The 25,161-nt window shown below is 33.9% G+C and overlaps 1 pseudogene; it reads left to right on the forward strand.

Moving 5' to 3' along the window:
* The first annotated feature begins 3,170 nt into the window (after positions 1-3,170).
* On the forward strand, positions 3,171-4,071 carry LOC149151291 (uncharacterized; annotated as a pseudogene).
* The last annotated feature ends 21,090 nt before the right edge of the window (positions 4,072-25,161 follow it).

Genomic DNA, 25,161 nt, shown 5'->3' on the forward strand with positions numbered 1-25,161 from the left:
TCATGCTTGATGTTTCTCATGTTCAATTAAGCTTCCAATAAGTTTATGGTAGATGTAGATCTAGTATTATGCTTTAGTACGTTGCATATATCATTTTGATCTGCAGGTGAAATTTCTACATGATATCAGTGAGCTAGTTGATTTGTAGAGAAAGTTCTACATGGTATCAGAGCACAGGTGATCAAGGAAGAACCGTATATAGGAAGGAAGAAGTTTGTGGTTTCTAGATATGGATATTGAGTTCTTATCACATTTCAGATTTCATCAACGATGTTCTATGGTTTGAGGCTTGAGTATGCACTAGATGGTAGCTCAAACTATATAGCCTAGAAGGATCGCATGGAGGTAGTATTGGAACATAACAACCTTATGGACTTCATTGATCAAGAATTCCCTAAGCCTACTGATGCTACCCAACTAGTGGAATGGAAGAAGTGTGTGGCTAGAGCTAGGAGAATTCTCTTGGAGGGAGTGCAAGATCACATTGTCTCAAGCCTCCATGGGAAGGAGACTCTGTTTGCAATGTGGAAAACATTGAAATATTTATATCAAATTAGTAGTGATCAGAGGAAGCTGGCACTAAAGGACAAAATTCGAAAGATCAAGTGTGAAAAGGATGAGATGATCTCTATGTATCTGACCAAGGTCATCACATGCATGGATGAGCTTGCAAGTGTAGGGGTCATGACAGTTGATGATGATATGGTGAGTCTAGCACTCCTTGGCCTTCCTAAGAGCTAGCATAGCTACTAGGACTCTGTTAATGGAAGGGAGAAACTACCAGATTTGGAATGACTATGGTCAGATTTGATGCAAAAGAAGATCAAACGGAGCACCAGAGACGGTTCTTCATCCATGGAAGATGAGGAGAACTATGCCTTAGAGAGTAAGGCAAAGAAGGGAAAGGAAAAGGTTTCTATTTCTGAATCTAGTTCTTCCAATGGTGGGAAGAAGGATGAAAAATCGAAAGTGCAATGCTTTTGTTGTCATGAGGTGGGCCATTATGCTGCAAATTGTCCATAGAGGAAATCCAAGAATGGATCCGGGGAAGGACCTGAAGGTGAGGCACTTGCTTCACAATTTGAGTTGGATTTCACAGTCTTTGCATGTATGGTTTCATCCATGGTAGGAAGTGGTTGGTTTCTTGATAGTGGAGCTTCTTTCCACATGACCAACAACAAGAGTTTATTTAGTACTTTGGAGGAGAAAGATCTCCAGATACTCATAGCGATGGGTAATGATGAGAAGTATAGTGTCTCAGGTGTAGGCACGGTTATTTTTCAATGGGAGCATGGAGCTCACCTTACCTTGACCGATGTCAAATATGTACCAGGACTGAAGAGAAACTTGGTGTCGATCGTGATGTTAGAAGACAAAGGCTATGATGTAGTCTTCAGTAAGGGAAAGGTTTTCCTTAGACGAAGCAGATCGGTTCACAGGTCAAGAACCTGTATGCTCTTGAGGTTCAAGATGCATGCAAATCCTTGAGCAGCAAGGCAACTGATAGAGACTTGGTGGTTGAGAGGGAGAGTATATTACCTCTCAACATGTAGCGCCAGAAGAAGTCTCAGACGATTGTGGAGGAGCCACGATTGGTGCAACAGCTTCATGAGGTTGTGGAGCAACCACAACAGGGGAAGCTGAGAGGAGATTGAGTAGAGACATCTACTAATGCAGAGACCTCCAGTAGGGGAAAACTTTGAGCCAGGTGGGCAGAGGGATCACATGTAGCCATACCTCCAAGTAGGAGGTGGGGCAATATAGAATGATTGTCCCAAGGAGGAGAGGCAGGATCCTTGAGGTACCCAACCTCTTTGATTCGACTTTGCTATGAGAGCCCTAATGTGGAGTAGAGGAACTGGCTGATTGGGTAGAGATAGATGTGGATGGAGTGGCAGAGAGAGTTATAGTGCAGGGAATCCCAAGACAGTGAAGAACATGCAGGATGCAGCAATGCGAGAGGCACAAGTGTGTTGCACAGTGCAGGGTAGCACAGAGAAGGGTGCAACGGTGTGAGATGCATGGAGATGTTGCAGTAGCGCAGAGGTCATAGAGGTGAAACTGCGAAAAATATCATCTTCTAATATAGCATTTCTGGGTCCCTTCCTATTTATAGCAGTCCCTGGTCTATCTATAGGAAGTAAATTCGAATTTGGTCTTACCAATAGTTTGGAATATTAATTAATTAATTCTCCATGAGTTAATTAGTTAAGGAAAAGAAAAATTGAAGTCTTTGTGAGAACATGCAATAATTTATCCACTAATTGGGGAATGTGTCCTTGATTTGCTCCACTGATTGAGGAATTAAGGATGAGTTCTATATTGAGAGGATCAGTTGACTTAGTTTAACTTAGTCAAGTTCAGTTAGATTAATTTAACAAGTTGTTAAATTAATGAGATACAATTTGTTGATGCTTGCATGCATGTGACAACTGTTATTTTCAGATAACTGTGTATTCACTCATGGATAACTGATGCATGTCAGTTCTGTCAGAGACCCAGTTGAGATCAGATGTGGGACAATGTACTATCAGATGCTAGGATATTTCTAGTAAGTATTCCTTGCATGGGGAAGGAAGCTTCTTCCTTCTATGACTACATAGTTGGACCTGAAGTGATAGCAGGTATGATCGGGCCAATTTACATGTGTTTTGTAATTGGACCCCAATCAAAATTACACAAGGAAATAGGAGCTTGGACCCGAGGTGCAATATTTATATACAAGGCTAGGTAGTCCATGAGCTTTATCATCATAGTACAGAGAGATTAGGATAGCTTTTGAGCTGATTCTTTTTGTATGTTGTTGAGGATTTCCACTTGATTGATAATACAGAGATGGGGTTTTAGGCTGGTGCTTTCCTCAGGTTGTATCTTCTATGTTATGGTTGATTACTTATCATTATCAGTTATATGTGTTCATGCTTGATGTTGCTCATGTTCAATTAAGCTTTCGTTGATTTTATGGTAGATGTAGATCTAGTATTATGCTTTAGTACATTGCATATATCAGTTTGATCTGCAGGTGAAATTTCTACATGATATCAGTGAGCTATCTAATTTGCAGAGAAAATTCTACACATTGTTTGTTCATTCTCCGTTGGTATTTGAAATGTTCTTTATAATCTATCTGAGGCTTCCTAAGATAATAATTCCTCCGTGGCTTTTTATAGATGTTTCAAAGAACTTCGTTTAAAAATCCAAAATCTCAGACAATGAAGATAAAATTTTAACATCTCAATGGTTGTCAGATTTGGTATGCTTCAAATTCATCTATATTCTTATTCGAGCTTTCACATAAGATGGAGAGTCATTGACATCAAGATGACTAGCATTTCTTGTTTTTATAGAGCATGGAAGATCCTGCACTTTTAAGGCAATATAGCACTTTGTCTACTCCAACTCTAGAGAAATTACCAGTATCGATGGACTATCAGCCCCATGAGAATTTTGACTAGGGTGGATCCTTTCAGTCATTCAACCCCATGGAGAATATCAAAATTCCCTCAATAGCATGCCCGGAATATAATTCGGGTGTCAGGTTTTCAAAATTTCTAATAGGTTACGAGAGGCCTATGAAAATTCCAAAGGTTAATAATTGGGATTCAACTTCATCTCAATTGCCATTCTCCTCTGTCTACTTGCAAAATTCTGTGCAGAATGTTCAAGTTCAGCAACAGCACTACTTACCCCAGCAGCTTGAAAGTTATATTACGAGTCTCCCACAAAGTGAAAGATGACATATATGAAACAGCGGCACCAAGAACCCCCACTATCCAGGGAGAGATCATGGTTTCCAAGGGATCTGCTGGACAAAAGAGTTGTATTTCTCATTCTGGCATTAACCATGGTCTAGATACATTTAATTTGTCTGCAGGAGGAGAATTGTTTTCAACACAATGTTTTTTCATGGGAAATAATTTCCTAGATGCGAATATATCTACTTCAATAATGAATCCTCCAGTGCCAGCAAAGACATCAGGTCATAGTCAGGATCACATTATGAATGAACGAAAAAGACGCGAGAGATTGACCCAGATATTCATAGCTCTTTCGGCTCTTATCCTGGGTTAAAGAAGGTAATCCTATTGAGATGCACATTGAATAATTTTGTGTCTGAAATTCAAGAGCCCATCTGCAATGACTATCATTTGGCATAGAATCAGAATTTTCCATTCTACAATGACTATCATTTGGCACAGAACTAGAATTTTCCATTCTGCAATGACTATCATTCTGCACAAACCTAGAAATTTCCATTCTACAATGACTAGAGGAAAATATTAAGCACCATGCACTAGTCAATGATTGGCTCACTGCCTCTGCGTCTTGTCTATTGGATGAGAATAAAGTGATATTCAATGGACAGGATGAAATGACAGTAAGCCAATCAGAGATTTCAAAATAAGAACACTAAGAAATCATTATAAGTTGGCTTTCCAATTTTGGTTTCTGGGGTAAACAATGTCTTTGTGTAAGGGCTTCTTTGTAGTTATGGGGTAATTTCTATGCGTGAAATGCTTCACTTAGCTTTGTTAATGGATTCAATGATGAATGTCTCTATGGTAATGCTAAATACTATATATGGCTTATTGGTGTTCTTAGCTACAGTTAGTGTGATACTTGTAGTTGAATTGATGGTTAAAATGAAGAATTTCCAACTATATTTCTGATAGCGTCACTCATAAACTATTTTTCCTATTAACTGGCTAAAATACAACAACTATGTAATGATTGTTGTCCATTTCGTGTTGAATTGAGTTCAGCGACAATTAGAATCTTGAGGCTGCAATTTTCAATTTAAGTTTCTAATTATACATATGAAGTACAAAAATTCGGTGATGCTGAAGCCATTAGCAGTTAAACCATTAATTAATCATGATTGAATAAGCTTGAGATTGTACATAGTACATAGATCCACAATTCAGTTACTGTGCTCAGAAATCATTGGAGATCCTGGAGAAACTGACCAGGAGAAAAGCATCGGCTAAGGGTCAAGTTTCTTGAAAGAGAAGTTGATATGAACATGAAAATCAACTCAGCAAATGAAGTATATATGCTTATAAGAAAATTGACTTAGAAAGTTTAGTCGAAAATTGACTTAGCAATTTTATAAGAAAATCGACTCAACAAGTGAAGTCAAAATGCTTATGAGGAAATTGACTTAGAAAGGTGAACTCAATTTTATAAGGACAGAAATGGACTCAACAATATGAATTTCGAAAGTGAAATCAACTCAACAGAGAGATTGAAGCAATTTCCCGAGCCTTTCTCTCATGTCTCCAAGAGAAGTTGTAAGGGCTAAAACAACCATGATTTCACTAGCTACATATATATCAAAACTAGTTTGCTCACCATTCCTTTCTCATATGGTCCTTGACCAACTGTAATTTTCCTTAAGAAACAATCATTGACATCTATAACTCTTCTCCAAGTAATGGATTCCGGATCTATGTCAAACCTAGCAAATTTGTTTACATCTTCGGGAGTGAGATCATCAGGATAATCCTTATGAATGTCCAATTTCTCTAGATGTTTCTTCATGATTTTTGCAAAAGTTTGTTTTCCTTCTTTGTTTATGGGGCATACTCTATTAAATAGTGTAGTGTCTGATTGGGTTGCGTCATGAAAAAAGTGTGTATCGATATCAGCTGCAAGAAGATTGTTTGCAGCTATAATAGCATGAATATCTCCTGTCAAGTGGAAGTTGAATTCATCCATTGGAATTACTTGACTGTATCCCCCCCTGCATCTCTTCCTTTTATTCCAAAGGTTGGTCCTTGACTCAATTGACAGAGGCATGTCACAACCTGCATCAAATAAGGTCAGTGTTTTCACTGCATACCATATCAAAGAGACAGACTAAGTAGAGGAGAAAGACTCATCTGTAACCAAGAGATTACCCAGACAACGCTTGGAAGTTGGTGCACATCCAGTGGCTGTAACTCTGTCCAAGAAGATGGGGAGTCTATGCCATTGAATGTGCACCCAGTCGAGTCCTGTCAAGTCCAGTTTTTCTCTTTCAATGAATTACACATGCACAAGCAATTGAATTTTGATGATGACCATTGACCAACCTACAGAATTGGCCCTGGAAACAAGATATGACTACGTTGTCCTCTTCAGTCCTCCTTGGACTGAGGAATGCAATGCAATGATAAAATGCATCAAGAACATTTCTCAAAAGAAAGGCCATCAATACAACAGCTCGAACTTATAAAAAGATGACTCCATGATGTTGTAAATGTCAATTCGTTGTTTTCAGTGATTGGTTGCAAGATCTCAATACTTGAAGTCTTGAAGAAATGAAATCATTCATCAATTAACAGCGAGATCTAAGAATTTAGACTTTTCTGTTTATGTTCTTCCAAATAATTAATCATTGACCCAATGAAAAAACTATTAATTTTGATGCCCTTTAGATTCCCTCTTTCAGTTCAGTATACTACTGGGTTTTACATATCAATAAAATAAATAAAACCACTAAGTAATGTGGAGTGTTCACAGATCAGCCAACCAAAAGCATTCCATTCAATCAATTTGTTCAGCCAAAGACTTTGCCTGTATGAGATGAAAAGATAAGTTCAGAAAGGTGACCTTTTCACCCAAGTAGGTACCAAGTGATTGACATAGGCCAACATTTGTGGTGGACTTTCCTTCCCTTAAAGGAGTGGGAGTAATTCCTCCAACCATCACAGAGAATCCATCTGGGGAATGTTGTAGCTCCTCTACTACACACTCAAAAGAACCTGCAAATCCAATCTAATAAGATACAATGGAATCATATTCAGCTGAACATATGCATAATAGGTTGTGGATCTACATCTAGAATGAAAATTAATGGCATCAATCCATTTATATGGTTGATGATGATGAAATGAGATAGGGGTGTTTCAGGGAGGAAATGAAAGCAACAAAAAGGAGAAGAAAATAAAGCAAGTGATCATACATTTTCCTTGTATCTTCCATACAACTCGTAATGGTGGGATTGAAGTCCAAGCTCATGTGCAATGGCTGATATGTGATGAGGTTAAGTTTCCAAAGAGAAATGAACCTACACATGGAATCAACTAGCCAGTTGAAAAAATAAACTAGTGAAGGAAATCATATCAGCTAGAAGGGGAGTCAATCATTTGTTCGGTTGAAGGAGTCCACCCACTCCAAAAGCAAATTCAAAATTTTGAGTGAGCATTCAGGTCAAGAGAGAAGACACTCCAAGAATAGCAGGAGTAGTTGGCTTTACAACACCAACTTTTGGAAGAGTGGGAACATTAGTATTAGGATTAAGATTAACAACCCTTCATGTTCCTGCAACTCTCTTGGTGGATTTTCTCGAAATTTGTTCCATTGAAGCTTGTCCAGAAATTGTGTGCTTGAACGTGAACTTGTTTTGATTTCACACGAAGTTGGTAAACTCTACTACGCAGTTTTCGCATCCATTCCCCATGAAATTCACCCTTATATCAAAAATCCTTGAGCAATCTGGCCCCAACTACAATATGATCAAATCCCTCTCGTACCTTACTTCACAACCTTCTCGATGTTGAATCCTTGAAAGTTCTTGTTTAAATCAAAACCTTCCCCTTTATGCTATAATCCATCAAATACAAAATAAAATCCCTAGATTTATTTATTAAATTCATAACATGTAAAGAAAACAGAGTTTTTCCAAAGAGGGGATAAAATGGAAAAAACCAAATCACATCTCTTCAAAACTGGAACAAAATTTAGAGTCACAAAGAAAGAACTCTGCCTTACAACGTAGCACCAACCAAACCTCTTATTCCATAAAAATTGTACCCATATCAACTGGGGGTAAATGATAGCAAGAACGTTGAAAATTCAAGTCCAAAGATCATTATAATCTAATTAAGCACCCAGAAAACTCCATGTTCACAACAACCCATCCATGGCACCAAAGAAAGCATTATGAGATAGAATGATAAAATAATAAAATAACATACCTGTAGGAATAGATTAAATGGCTTCAGAGGTGTGAAGGGCTTAAAGCTGGAGAGGTTGCAAGAAGCGAGAAATTGAATATCAGTTACAGTAGAATGCTCACAAATATGTAAACTTCACATGATCTGGATCGGCAGTGATGGATCCTTCGTCAATAAATTCTTTGGGAATTAAAATTTGGTGTTGTCTCATTGTTGCTCCTCCATGCTTCGTCCGTCCCCACCTCGCTCCCTCCCTCCACAAACACATCACACAATTTGGATCAGCAGTGATGGATCCTTCGTCAATAAATTGTTTGGGAATTAAAATTTGGTGTTGTGTCATTGTTGCTCCTCCACGCTTCATCCATCCCTCTCTCCCTCCCTCCACAAACACAAATATGTGATAATCATGAGTGTATATGTGTACGCAATTGGAATTGTTTGCTAACCCATATCTTGGATTAAATTTGTTTTTCTCTACTTATGTAGATGTCATTCAATGATTACGCTTGTTAATTCATTATATATATAATTTTTTAGAAGAGCATAATATTTTAAATGGTCAAACTTTTTTATCAATTGTAAATGTGATTTTCTCTTAAAATTGTGTAGTTGTTGTGAAGTAGTGGTTAAATGTGTAATTATATTTATAAAGATTATATTAAATGGCTTTGTGACCTATGCTAGCATAACTGGATTAAATCTCATCCTGTGTCTTTTAAATTAAAAAATTTCTGAGAGTTAGCTTAAGTGGTCATGAGCTAGATGTGAGGCCTATTATCTTTCCCTCAAAGTTAGGGACATCACAAATTCAACTTTTTTTATCCCTTCAAGATTATGCTATGTAATTAAGATTAACAATTTACCCCATTTAACATTCATGAATCAGGGAGAAGTTCCCTTTTAATCCCTTCAAGGTTAGGCTATGTATTTCAAACTAACAATTTACCCCATTTAACATCCATGGATCATGGAGAAGTTCTCTTTTGATCCCTTCAAGATTAGGCTATGTAATTAAGACTAACATTTAACCACATTTAACGTCCATGGATTATGGAGAATTTTTTGGAAGGTTTTCTCTAGATTTACATGGAAAAAGAAGTTATATTTTTTATCATAAACAATAATAAACAATACTGTCTTTGAGGTTTAGGTATTTTTTTCCCAAATGGATCTATTTTGGTGGCTATGGAGGAGAAATGTGTCATCCCCGATAGATTCAAATCCCAATGGTTTACTCTCCATGAATTATGGTGACATACTCAAAATGGCTAATTAGTTACAATTTTACTATTGTGACAATGCTTCAGACCAAGTTATCTCTTAATGGTCCTGATTTGATTATTTCCCCAAAGGTTCATGTCAGACTTGAGTCAACTTAGCCCTCAAGGAGTTTGGTAAAGAGGAATTAAAAGACTGGTATAGTGGCGCTGGGAGAAATACCTCAACTCCAACACAAAACAAATGGGAGGTAGACTTATAACCTAAAAATATATACTTTCAAGTTTCAACCATTTTATCATAACAAAGCAGTAAAGATATCAGGAGAAAGTGGCTCACCTATGTAAATTGGTTTTCGTCGATCTTTTTTTCCATCTCATTGGATATCAAAATGAAATGTTTGTGATGATAATATGGTAATGTTTCCATGTTTGAGAAATAACTAGTAAGAACCAAACTTGAGATGAGAAATATGATAACCAAAACGTGTCATGGATTGTCAATCTATCATCGTGACCCTCTTGGTCTAAAGTGTTGTACAATTTATCTATCCACATAGTAGAATCACCTTCCCTACTTGATACTTCAAGTCCAATATGGCCCAAAGCAATGATAGAGAGCTCTCCTTCCTTGAAGAGATCCCATATCCCCTACTTGATATCTTCGCAAAATTTATTAATGAAGTTATTGTTGTGGTGGGAAAAATGTGTTCTACCTAGAGGCCTCAAAGTCCAGCAGGTTATAAGGAAATTTTGTACAAGGAACACTTTTGCCAGCCTAAGTGATGAATTGTGCAGGGACCCAAAAGCGATAGAAAATAATGTGGGCATGGATTTTGGAGGGTTCATATAACATGTCTTTTCATAACTACAGATGGGTATCATTGGTGTAATGTATCCCAATAATGTTATATGGAGGTGGCAGGAAATAATTTGATCACGTGTAAAAATTGTGGAGGTCTTGGGGTTTTTTGAAAGAGTCCATGAATCGTCTTGGTCACTGCATTCTACGCCCTTCAAAAACAACGCGTTTTGATGGAAAATTTTATGTCGTGAGATGGTTTCAGGCAAGATGTTAAGCAGTTGGATGAGCCTTAGATCTAAGTGGCACTAGTGCTTCCCACAATTCCATTGTCCAAGATCTGATGATGCTTTAAAATCATTTACTACTCTCTCTGTTGCAAAAGCTTTTGGGTTTTATATGTGGAGTAAACATGCTAGAAGAACATTGTATGAAGTGACTCACGAATGGTTTCCACATGTTAATTATGATAAGATGGAATGACGAAAAGCGAGCAAGGAGATTGGTTGGGTTGAACAGTGTTTGCTCAGCCAATTCTATAGAGAAAATTCCTTTAAGGCGTCATATATATATATATATATATATATATATATATATATATATATATATATATATATATAGATCTTATTTAAAATAAAAAAAATTAAATATGATAATAATATTTTTAAAAAATATATATATATACATAGTATTAATTTAAGGTTTTAATAAAAATAAACACGATATTAAGTTGTATATAAATTATTTAATATGTAAAATTTAAGTTTTAATCAATGTAATTAGTGGTTTTATGCAATGATATTTATGTGTGTCAAAGAGTATAATGTTCTTTTATGCAGCCACCATTTTTCATATATTGAGACAAATTAAAAGACTCGGCATTGAAATCATGTCAAGGTTTCTTCTTATTTCAACATAGACATAGAAATGTATGATAACATACCCCCTCCTAAAACTTTTGACAATTATTATTTTTTTGAACTAAGCTTCCACCTATCACAATGAGGCCAATTTCCCACATTTAACATTATGAAATGTTATGAACAATGGAGAAATTTCTATTGGGGCCTTTATCTTTACTAATATTACCACATTTTGCACACTATGAATAATTCTCAAGGCCTTTACCAATGGACATGAAAAGGGCCTTAGACTAAGAATATGGGCATCATTACTATTCTTTACATAATAAAAATTAGTATGAGGTAAGGAGAAAAAGGTATTTACTTCTAAAATGATGCTTCTCATGCTCAAGGGCCATGAATTTGACATTGAACAAGCATATAGATCATCTCTAAATATTCGTAGGGATAATATGGAATATCAATTCTATTAGGATTTTTTTCACACCATGTATAGGAGTCAAGGAATGTACCATGGGTAGGGAGTTAATCATGGGCATTAGGTCTTACAAGAATTTTTTTGATCTCAAGGACTATGAGCTAGACTTACAAACCACAAAGATCTTCATTAATGAAATTTTGGTCTTAAGTCAGTATATGGGCACCAAAAGAGGTATTTATCGCCGTGTATGGGAGTTAGTGTCTATGTTATGATTAGGAGAGGAAAGCAAGGGCCTTAGTCCCTAAATTAATCTTTCTCATGCTCAACTTCCATGAACAAGACCTCTATCTGGGAATATGGGCATTTAGTATGTTTTACATAATAAGAATGGGTCTCATGGCCTTTACTATGGCCAAGGAAGGAAATTTTATAAAAGGGACTTAAGTCCTAAATAATTAGTGGCCATTAAAAAGGCTTCAAACCACCACACTAATTATATTCTCGAAGGGATATTCTTTGGCCTCTAGGAGGGATGTCTCTTCTATTAAAAGGTTTTGCACACCATGATTGGGTCTTGGAGCCTAATCATTGGACCTTAATGGAATTAGGGGGTTTTTAAATCACATGTGATGCTTAAAAGTGTAGAGTTTGTCAAAATAAGAACATAAGGGGCTTATGCCTTATTTGAATCTTTGATGGTTAAGCTTTGTGAAGTAGTTCTAAAAGAACCACACACAACCTCTCTAGGGGACCTTAGGCCTCTTTGGGGGATCTTTAGCATCATTGGTATGTTTTACATAGTAAAAATTATGGGTCTTAGGCTTGTACCATGGCAAAGGAATGAAAGCAGTGGCCTCAAGTCCAAAATGAAACTTCTTTATCTTACACTACATGAAAAAGTCCATAAAAACAATATAAATAATCTTTGAGGGATTTTAGGCCTCCATCTAGTATAAGGGTTCCATTATGAGGTTTTCCACATCATATATGGGAATTAGGGCTTATATCTTGACCAAGGAATGAACAAGGGCCTTAGGCCTAAAACAAGTCTTTCTCATGTTTAATGTCCATGAAAAACATATTATAATGGGAATATGAGCACAATTAGTATGTTTTGCATAATAAGAATGGGTTTTATGACCTTTACGTGGATAGGGAAGGAAAATAAGATTCGTAGTCCCTATAGAAAATTTCTCTAGTAGATCAATGGACATGAATAAGGCCTCAAACCACCACACATATCATATATAAGATATATCTAGCCGTCAATTGTGTTATGGGTGTTATTTGAAGGTTTTGTGTGCCATAGTTGGGTCTTGGGGACTCTAAGTTTTGCCTCCATATCATTAGGAGTTTTTTTGCACCATGTATGACACTTAGGGTCTTAACCATGGTAAAAGAAGAACCATAAGGTGCTTGGGTCATATTTGAATCTTTCCATGATTAATCTTCTTGAACATTAAGTATTTAAGAATTATGTCTCTCTTTCTTGTCCCTCCTTCCAAAGAGAGTATAAAACTATCATATATTGTAAACTTATACTCTATATTGTGTAAAATTGTTATAATTTTAGCATTATATAAGATGGATTCATGGACCCTTTTAAGGGGGTCATTGAATCCATATACCTAAATAATTTAACATTGCAGATGGATTTAGAGACCCTCTTAAAGGGGTCTCTAAATTTTAGCACTACAGATGGACTCAGAGACCCTTTTGTCTCTAAATTTAACACTACAGATGGATTCAAAGAAGGGGGTCTCTGAATCCATCTGTAGTGTTAAAATTTAGAGACAAAAGGGTATTCATAATTTTAACACTGTAGATGGATTAAAAGACCCTTGTAGTGAAACGTAATGTCACTTTAGTATCAAAATTGCAATTTTCAATTTTTGGAGTGACATAATTAAAAATTACTAATATAAATGAGTAATTCATATAATTGTAGTACTTGATATTTGGTCATATTTTTATTCTTGGACTATATTAGTCATTTATGTTAATCATTATTAATTTTATCACTTATTATCCAGTCATATATTTTAGTCCTGGACTAAATTAGTCATTTAAGTTAGTCTCTTTTAGTTTGGTCACTTATTATCTAGTCGTATATTTTATCCCTGGACTAAATTAGTCGTTTAGTTAGTCATTTTTAGTTCGGTCACTTAAAATTGCTCGAATGTGGTAGTAATTCACTTGAAATAATTGCAGTGGCTAACTTTTTTAGTCGACTAGTCACTAATTTTATCATTTTCTACTACTGATGGAACTGCAGAAATACGAGTTCTCTCCACGAGAACACTAATAAAAATATATCTGTAGAGAAAAAATAAACTTGGTACTTATAAAAAATGATTAGGAACCATTCCCCATGAATGGATGAAGCTTTCCCCACCAAAATCCCATCAAGGAATACATTCCTATATTTTCTCAATCATTGGAGTTCCACAGTCGGTGCCATAATTCGATAATATATTTTTGATTTATTATGTAATAGTGATCCTTCTGTAGTAGGGAGCAAGTCCCTAAATTATCTTCTCCTCCAAATCTTCATAATCTTCCCAATACTCTCATAATATTCCACAAAAATAAATAATATTAGGCACAAATATGCAATTATTCATAAACCTTCCTAATGAATATATTAAAGTTAAAAATACATTATCTAATGCAAAAAGAGAGGATTAATGTGATGAAGGATGGTCATAGGCCTTAATCTATGTTTAATTTAGAGGCATGGGCCACTAGTACCAAATTACTAGTTAGTTACTAAAAAACAACTAAAATTTTCATATAAATGACCATTTTTCAGTCGATGATCGATAGTAGATAATTTACAGTATCTTATAACGCGACCAACTTTTCGTCATTTTTAGTTTAGTCACTATTTGGTTTCCTCAATTTTACCATCTAGTAGTATATTTAGTCATAAATTTGGTCATAAAATTTTCATTGGTTTACTCATTAATTGTCGCAATTAATGACCAAATATACAACAAAATATATTACTATATGAATCCTCGAGAAAACCAATTAATGACAAAAGAAATATTATGAAAATGTTGGTAGTGTTATAAGATACTGTAAATTAGCTACTAATAGTCATATATATGAAAATTTTAGTCATCATTTGAAACCAATTAATAACAAAAGAAATATGACTAAATTCAGTTGTGTTATGAGATACTGTAAATTAGCTACTAATAGTCATATATACGCAAAATTTAGTCATCATTTTAATAAAAAAATTATCATTTTCATTAGTCATTTATCTTTTTTTGGTATTTTCACATTCATTACATAAACCACTGGTTTAGTAGTTTTTATTCATCTCATTTAATTTCATTCATAATCATTATGAACGACTAATTTAGTCATATATTCATGTTTATCATTAATTCATATAAACTACTAATTTAGTAGTTTTAGATTGATTTTATGTGTTCATTATTAATCAACATAAATTAATTAGTATGATTTTGCGACTAAATTTTTAAAAAAATGCCATACAATGTGCATGTTTATCTAATATGATAACGCAAAGTTACATATGTTAATTACAAGGCTAAATAATATCAAGTGCAAATAAAAATAATTTTAACCATATAAATTTTATTATATAAAATATCAAGTATTACAATATGAGTTTCCAACTTAATATTGGTTGGACTACAATTTACATGTGAAATATTGTTTCATCATTTCAAAACATTATCTCCATGTTGCCAAAGAATTGCAAGTGAATTCATCAACTTTGAAGGCTTTACCATGAGTCTCTATGAGTGTGTCTTATGCAATATATTGGCTCTAAGGGTATCAATAGACAGATTCTCTTCTCTCTCTAATTTTGTGTTTGTCGCTCAAGTGTTATTGTTCTCCTATTTCTTTAATTGTTGCTTCTTACCATCAATATTGAGTTCCTCTTCTAAAAATGAAAGAAGATAAAATGCAAATAATAAGACATGAAAGATGATGAATACTTGAATATAAAATAAAGTAAACTACAAAATATTTATACGACATATACCTCAGCATTCGATAGTGGCCACTATGTGGCTAGATGACCTACAAACAAAGCAAATAAAATTCCAGCATAGAAAATAACACCTTAAGAACTTAGTATTCAACCTTCAACAAAACCTTAGGCACAATCATACCAACTAAGCTACATGTTAAAAATATCAGGAAATATATAACTTGTGAAAACAAATGGAAAAAAAAAAGAATCAGTGTAAAAAATATCCTTATTTCATGTTGTAAAAGAGTCATGTTCATTAAATTTGGATATTATTTTGCCCACAGTAAAAGTTCCTCGCTATTATGACCTATGTTTCTAGGATCATGAGATTGATCCAACATCATATTAGATTGTGGAGACAAAATGATTCAACTTTCCAAGCTGAGTACCTCACTTGGTTAAATGAAGGTGCTAGTTGTGGGTAGTGTCAAAACTTTAGGAAAGAAGAACACTAAGGCCTAAGAAAATATATCACCACTTGTCCATTGAAAGAAAAATTTTCAATCCCACAATGGCCTCTGGGAGTACATTTTGTTGGATGGATATCACACTCTAAGAGATGATTGTCTAATACAATGAGAAGTGTACATATATTGTCACAATACCCCTCACAGTTAGACCCTATAGTTGTGTCATATAATATTAATCATATTATACTATTTAATTATAAATTATGACTATCAGATAATTATTAGTTTGAATAATTAGTCTGAAATTGTGTTTTTGGTATTTCTGTATACATGAAAATATTCGGAAAAAAAAAGGTACTTTTTGTGATTAGTTAATTTCGAGTGAATCTAAATACACAAGAAATTATGGTGCCTCAGTGTTTCTCTAGTGGTTATCCACTCACTGTACCAATTTCTCCCATGTCCTCTACTAATTTGGGTGAATTACTCTTTGATGATGTGCAGTGCGAATGAAATGGACATTTATCCTTGATTTTTTTTGTGCCAAAGGGAAGCTCCATAAGTAATAACCAAAAAGTAGCCTCAAATATATTATTGGGTGCCAAAATGCAGTAATTATATGATATGACAAGAAATGTTGCATGTTAATCATCATCACTTTAATATTTATTAAAAATTTCTTTGCATGATCATGTAATACTAAAGTGTCAAGCAGGGACATCTAAAGTCACTCATCTATCAATATCACCTTTGAGAGTGCTTAGTAGTTAATACTTCGTATTACACACACAGTGGATCACCATCTTCAAGGATAGCAATATAAACACAAAAAAAAAAAATTAAATAAATTTTAGGAAGTCAAATGCGACTAATCTTGAGTCAAGAAAATACCAAGCCCATCACATTAGAAAGGAATTCTTATGAACTAAAACAACAAATCCTTCCATTGCATTATTTTCATCTTTTCTTTAATTTCTTTAGTTGAGAACATAACTTCCAGAGAATATATATATATATATATATATATATATATATATATATATATATATATATATATATATATATATATATATATATATATATATATATATATATATCACATTGAAAAAGATCTCAAAATCCTAACAAATGCTAGAGTGATTGTCGTATCAATTAAACATAAAGGTAATTGTTCGATATATTTTTAACTTGTAGAATATATTGAATAATACGAAGCTTTCTCAACCATTGCTCCTAATCAAATTGTAATCCGTGGGTTCCAATCAAGTAATCAACTTCCCTCCAAGATAGTTAAGATATCACTTTGGAGAAGGACTTCTAAAAGCATTGGGATAGTGGAAATGGAATTAACTACGAGGAAAATGAAGCACTTTAGTGGGTGCTCCAAAATATTTGAACGCAACTGAAAATGATTTTATACTTCCTCCACACATTTTAAAATAGAAACCATTCAGTTGCATCTCATTTATTTTCCACCTTTCTGTAATATGTAATTCTTTGAGCAAGAATAGAGCGTTCAAAATATTGTCATGAAAGAGGACTCTCAATAATCCTAATAAGTCTGGCTCTAACAAATAAACAATTTCATGTAGTGAATAAATCTTACATGGTATATTTTAGTGACTGAAATGACAACTTTATTCTTAATCTCATTACAACAAAAATAAATTCAACCCTAACTAGTTGGGATCTAACAAATCAAGAATTGCATGTAGTAAAGAAAACTTACATTGTAGATCCCAATTATTTTCAATGACAACTTTATTCTTGAGCTTATTAAAACATAGATAAATTCAAGAGTACATACATATTTCCTTATCTAAGACAAACTTTGAACACATTCTGATATTTCATAAAAATATAATGATACGGTTTACTTGTAGGACATGAGAAAGCTATCTACATCTAACACTGTCACTGGACAATAGTGTTATTGAGACACCATCTCATGGCTTTAGAATCATGTAGATATATAGTTTTATAGAGATAGCTTGTAACACCTATTCAACACTACCTTCAAGCTTCAAATTCATCAATTAATTTACTTTAGTTGCAAATTCTAAAGGGATTTCATTAAATACAACCCGACAAAAGCCATTTATGACAGTTGTCGTTGCCTTCTCTGGATCTATCCCCCTCTAGAAACATAATAATTGACATTCCCTGATTTTTGAGGTGCTTGGTTCATGTTCAACATGGACTATTGGGTTCTTCACGTGGAAAAGGTTGCAAATATTAGATGTATAATGGAAACAAGCATTCCATTCAAGGTTTCTCCTAAAGTCTCTTGGGTGAATTGCAAAACACCATCTACTTAAAACATGATATATGGTAGTAACAAAAACCTACCCAATGTCCCACTTAAGAATTCAAAAAGTTGCAAATACGAGACATCTTAAACAATATCAACTATTTAATTTCATAATCACACTAAAATGGACAAATCTTTAAAATGTTGAAAAGTGTGAAAAATCGAGTTGGAATATTATAGTTATGTCAGGGTAGATATAGCTATGTAAAATGTAACTTCTATCTAAAATAGGTAAATTTAACTTTTATAGCTACATGAAATGTAAATTCTATATAAAAAATTGGAGTTGGAATCTTATAGTTACATCAGGGTAGATATAGCTACGTGAAATGTAACTTTTATATAACATTCTAAATATCCTTTTTTAGTCATTTCAGAGACTAACTTTTTTTTATCTTTGGTTAATAACTTAGTACTCCGCCAAAAATAGCATTGAATTGGTTCTTCACCAACCAAGGGGAAATTTTAAGCCAATGTGAAAATGCTTACTCATTCCCCTGCCATATTTCTGATATTTTATTTGTGTGTGGATTTAAGCTAGTGTAATGTAACTTCCACATATTTGACAATTTAAATGTAAAATTTTACCCAGATTGAAGTTATACAATTAACATATGCACAATATGAATGAGTTATAAGTAATATGATGTTTACATGTTATATCAAGAAAAAAATTTCTCATCCCATTAACTCTTATCTTATAGTTGGTGATGGATATAGCCTTTAAAATTATGAGCCATCCTTGCCATATCTTATATTTAATGATGGATATACCTTTTAAAATCATCATCCTTCTTTATTCTTTTATGTACAGTCAATTTAACTGGAAGTGCTCATAATTTTATTCAATATTATCTTGTACACCTAGAAATAAAATGATGTGGGTGTGGTGTTTCTAGTGATTTTCAAACTTGTTTTAATTACCTAAATTTATCCTATTTAAAATAAATAGGGGTGGTGTTTCTAGTTATTTTCAAACTTGTTTTAATTATCTAAATTTAGCCTATTTAAAGTAAATAGTTGCACTCACCATCTTATCTTCAAGTCAAAAAAATTGCTTGAGGGCATCGTCATGAAATCCACCATATTTGAGAATTATGAAATATTAGTAGTATCTTGCACTAAATAGACAATGTTGGCATAGAATATTTTCTTGTGTTTTTTACTCTACATCACAAATTTATTGATGTTTTATGATTCTTGGTTTCGATTTCCATGCTAAGACTGGATTCATCATGCATGCTAGGATTTATAGTTGTGCATATCATATTTCTCACTTCTAATTGTATCAAAAATATAGAGTATGCATAATAACATGTAGTGACATGTGGGTGTTTATTTTAATCAATGATATGCTTGATTTTTTAACCCATTCCAATCCTACCAAAATGAAAATAAGAGAGACAAGGACACAACAAGGACTATCAATAAATGAAATTAGAGACTTTAGAATGCAACTCAAATTGTACCTAAATTAATAATAAGTATTGCAGCTGCCTGGTCAATGATGAGCATCGAATCACACTGTGAAAAATTCCTTGAATTATGAGAATTTGGTTGCACCTGCACTAATCCTCTATAATAGTTCCTTGACTTGCCTATAGATATAATTTTAGAAGCAATCCTACTCCTAGAATTCTTCCCTATATGGATCATCTTCGCCCCCCTTATTGGTAGTTAATTTTCAAGGAAATAGAACAAAACTTTGCAATTGCATCATCGCCTTTCAAAACAATTGTTGAGTATATCCAGGTGATTGTCGAACCAATCTCTACTCAGGTCCACGAAATCGTTGATTTGTCTCCATCATACAAACCTCTTTTCGTAATAAAATTATAAATCCCACATCTGCATTCCTCGTCCCCGACATACCAATTATTTATAGTGGAATACTTTATTGTTGCTCCCTCGGTGCAATAGAGATCCACTACTATGGCATGTAGATGATTGGTGTCATAAAATGGTGCAATTCATCCTTCAATATATGTCATAGAACTCCTCTCACCTCATAGAACTCCTCTCATCTACAACAATAAGAGTCCTATCAAACTGCCTTCTCTCCATCTCATTCATCCTAAAAGAAGTGGATATCTCCATGGGTGACAAAGTGTTCTTGGGGATTTAATAGAAGGAGCTATCATGAAAAGAAAAAAACAATGCAACATAATAGTTATCAGCAGGAGGAACAACCGTGCCAAGATACTTCCTAACTAGATCAAGATACTCCTCAATTACCTCTTATAACGAAAAAAAGATAACCTCAACCTCCTATAGAGTCTACCTAGGCATGGTAGCAATAAAAACACTGTAAAAAACAACATCTACAACAACGTTGGTCAATCTCTTCTTCTAGTCAAGGGCATGCCCAGCTTTTGGAAAGTATCAAGCACGTCAGGGTCCATCTCATCCAGGCTTCTCTTCTTCTTCTACTATCTTTGTTTAGGTTTAGAATAATAGAAAATATCTTGGAAATTGATAGGTGGGTAAAATTTATCATACCATTTGGGTTCTTCCATTTTTAGTCATTGTCTGTAAGCATTGAGTCTAAATTGTAAAAGTCATTCAAGTTCCCTCTTTTTAGATGAAATTAACCTAAGTTTTGGAGAGTTGTAAGGTTTAATGGATATAAGTATATTCTACTTAAAATATAGTAACATAATTTAAAACTGTAGGCATTGAGATTAGAATATAAGATGAAACAAGAAATATTTTATGTTCATGGTTACCAAAATTTTTAATTTCATGTAACAAAGTTTGAGGGAGGTCTTTCTTGCATCACTGGAGCCCTTTGAATTTGGACATGCTAGAGTCCTTTACAAAAACAATCAACCACTAAAAAAAAGGTGAAAAGTAAAAAACAAATTTCATGCATTTTGACCTTAGAAAACATATGGAGGAGTGAACTCATTTGTACAATAAGGACATTCAAATTTCTTACTTATCCATTGCATTTTGATGAATTGTTGGCCACAATCAAGATATTCATTACCATAATCAGTAAACCCTTTGTACACTAAGGACATGAAAAATGCTTACTTGTGCATTGTCTTTTGATGAATTTCTGGCCGAAATCTAGATCTGCATTATCATAATCATTAAACCCTCAACTCTAGATGAAATTTATGTGTTGATCATATAAACCCTCGAAATTGTTTACCCATAAGAAAAAAATCATCTTTAGTAAAAAGGAACATTATCATAATCATTAAACCCTCAACTCCAGATGAAATTTATGCTTTGATCATATAAACCCTCGAAATTGTTTACCCATAACAACAAAAATCATCTTTAGCAAAAAGGAAGAACTCTCAAGAGTCTAAATTCATACCCATATACAAATGGCCAAAATCTCCATGACTAATGACATTTCCCTTCCTCCATCTAATTGTTGATGCTCTCCAAAGATGTTTCCCATGAAAACTTCATTTGGGGTTCAAATCCCATGAAATCCATAGATCATGTTGATGGTCTTCCTTCTTCTAGCATTTCCATGCAGATATCAACAAGGCAAAGAAAAATGTAGTGCTACAATGTGATCTTGTAATATGTGAATATTTTATTTGAACCCAATGGTAAACTGGAAATGAAAAAGAAAATAAATATTTATAATGGAAAAAATAAAAGAAATATTTATAATATAAAATAAAATATATAAATTGCAATTGGGTTAAATGATTTATTTTTAATAAGAATTTGTTATTTTTGCATAAGACACTAAATTAAAAATAAGAAGAAGTTAAAAGCGATATTGGGATGAGTGTAAACATTTAAATATGACCTCAACTAATAATAAAAAGTTAAATTAATAAAAATAATAAAATTCAATTTGTTATATTTTGATTTTCTTATTAACTTGTGAGTAGGCTTTGTTACAATACCATGGGCCAATACCATGGCTTATCAATACTACAAATCCAAAAACCATTACTTATTTCACAACCAAAATATTTTATAACAATATCACAAGATTATTAACCATGGATATTCACCACCACATTATAGTAGATATTATTAACTTCTAAAAATAGCCTTAGTTATAGTACCATGTGTCAATGCCATGGATTATCAATACCACATGCCCAAAAAACATAAATTATTTCACAATCAAAATATTTCATAAAAATATGACAAGATTGTTAACCACGGATATTCACTCTCACTTTACCAAGGATATTAACTTGTAAATTGGCTTTGTTACAATACCATGGTCCAGTACCATGACTTATCAATACCGCATGCCAAAAAACGATAACTTATTTCACAGTAAAAACATTTTATTTTAATTTAATTTTACAACATTTTTTTAATCAAATCTAAAAGGGAAAATGTTACAATTGGAGATATATCTAAACCCTCTATCCTTACGACTATTAAAAATATTCCCATAGAAATTAAATTAAGTTTTCACTACAATTAAGCTAAGATGGATCTATTTTGGTTCTTTATATATATAAAGAACCGGCATAGATCCATCTTAGCTAAGGATCCAAGGGATGAGAGCAAGAAAATTGACTAATTATAATAGATTAAATATAGTGCATGATTTTTTTAATTTTTTCATTATTTTATTTTCTTTGACATGATTGATCCAAAATATAGGTTTAATATTTTACAAACAATTAAGTTTTTTAATTTAGATAATTTCTTAACCACAATACAATGTGATCAAATTTAAGGGATAGTTGGGGAGGGGGTAGAGTGAGGGAGGGAGATAGTGAAAACATGGAGGGCACAGAGGGAGAGAAAGAGAGAGTGATGGAAGGGAGAGAGAGTGAGGTGGGAGAAAGGGAGCGAGAGGAAGGAAGAATGAGGAGAGAGAGAGAGAGTGAGATGGAGTTGGAGTGGGAGAGAGAGGGAGGAAAGAACAAAGACATAGAGGTGGAGAGAGAAAGGAGTGAGAAAGGAGGGGGGGAAGAGAAAGAGGAGGAGAGGATAGAGATAGGGAGAGAAGGGGAAGGGAGAGAGATGGAAACATAGAGATGGAGAAGGACAGGGAGGGGGGGAGATAGTGATAGAGTTGAAAAAAGAGAGAGAGAGAGGGAGAGAGGGAGAGTGATTTTGGGGGAGAGATAGAGGGAGGTGGGAGATAAGGGATAGGGAGGAAGGAAGATATAGATGAGGAGAGAGAGATGTACTGGACGGGGTAGGAGAGGGAGGGAACAAGAAAAACATAGAGGGATAAAGGTGGAGAGAGAGAGGGGCTGACAAGGGAATCATGGAGAGATAGTGAGGGAGAGAGTAGAGTGGGAGGGAATATAGATAAGAATATATATAGAGAGGGAGAGAAGGGAAGAGAGAGATAGAGAGAGAAGGGGAAGAGAGGGAGAGAGAGTGTGTGTATGTTTAGGGGGTGAGATAGAGAGAGGGAATAACAAAGAGACACAAATATAAATATAGATATTATATAGTATTATATAACCAACCTAGATCCACATTAACCCTATAACTATCAAGTCCCAAGAGGGATCCAATCTCTCAAGCTACAAATATTTCCTCAAGTTTTGAACTAGAAAAAAAGTTTGCACCTTGAGAGATTGGATCCCTCTCGGTGCTCGATAGATCCAGGGTTAATATGGATCTAGTTTAGTTAATATGAAATTAAAGTAGTTTTTATTTGATATTATAGTCTTAAAAAATAAAATTTCTCTTCAAATTAATTTTAAAATGGAACTAGATCCAATTAGATTCAATGAATATATATTTAAAAAATACATAATCTAATTTTTTTAATTAAAAAATGTATTTTTTCAAATTACATCTTATTAGAGATAAATAATGCAAAGTTGGCTCACCTATACACCATGTGAGGATGAAGAAGTGTTTAAGGAAGGATAACCTTTCAACCAATCTTTAACAATCTTTCAATCCCCTATCACTTGTAAGTTTAGATTGCTTGACAAAATTAAGATGACTAACATAAAAAACTAATTCATATTATTATAGTACTTGTTAGGTAGTTGTATTTTTGTTCTTAGACTAAATTAGTCATTCATGTTAGTCATTTTTAGTTGTGTTACTTATTAATTAGTCACATAATTTAACCCACGACTAAATTAGTGATTTATGTTAGTCGTTTTTAGTTCCATCACTTAAGATTGCTCATTTTTTGTAGTATTTCACTTGGAAAAGCTATGGTGACTAATTTTCTTAGTCACCTAGCCACTAATTTCTCATTTTCTACTAGTGGCCTTAATTTATGTCTAATTTAGAGTCCCATCATACCAGCTTACTGAAAGTGTTGCTCATCCTTTGAGAAACTTAGTGACCTCATTGTGCCTCATTCATGGTCCCGGTGGCCTCCCTCTTGTGCATTAGAAATCTTGGTTGTAAGTTATGCAAGGACAAGCCTAAAAAAATATTTGTGCAAAGAAAAATCCTTGTTTCTTGAGACCATTAGTTTGCCTTCTTCCCCTTATTCAAGATGATTCTTGAATATTTTTCAGTTTGGCAAGGTCTTCCACATCCTTATCAACCTTATGCTACCTTGTTCCACCATTTAGAAACCTTTGAAACCTTCAAAATGTATTTAGATGAGAACTAAGACATCTTGTCGTAATTCATGTCAAAACTATAGGAAAGCTATAGGAAACCATGTTAAAACTACAATAAACCCTTTTTGAGCTTAAATGTTAGTCTGAGCCTAGGACAAGCCCTCAACTTGACTCCCATGAATTTCTCTCATTTCTATAACATCTTTTAGGCCTTGGAAGAAATCTAGAAAGAGATTAGAGAGTAGAAATTCCCACTATAGATCAACAGATTATGCAATATACTAAAGCAAAATACAAGATCTACTTCTACAACAAACTTTGCAGAAGCTTAATCGAATTGAGCAAGATCAATGAGAACACATATAACTGAGAATGAGAAATTGATCACACATAACACAGAAGAAATAACTGGGGAAAACCTCAGGCTAAAACCCCAATCTATGTATTATCATACAAGTGGAAATATTTTCAAGTTACAAAAAGAATCAGCTCTCAAGCTATCCTACTCTCTCTACAATCAAACAATACAACTCACAGACTGAGTAGACAAGAGATATGCCTTTCCTCAACCCTCCAAGCCTCCTATTTCCTTGCGTAGTTTTTTTTGGGGTCCAGTGATGCCACATGTGTGAATTGGCCTCATCACACTCACAAAACTAAAGAAGTAACTATGAAATCTTCAAGG

This window comes from Pinus tabuliformis, chromosome 9, assembly GCF_031772625.1.
Source record: "Pinus tabuliformis cultivar Carrire ecotype Pingquan chromosome 9, CPIR1, whole genome shotgun sequence".
Classification (NCBI taxonomy): Eukaryota; Viridiplantae; Streptophyta; class Pinopsida; order Pinales; family Pinaceae; genus Pinus; species Pinus tabuliformis.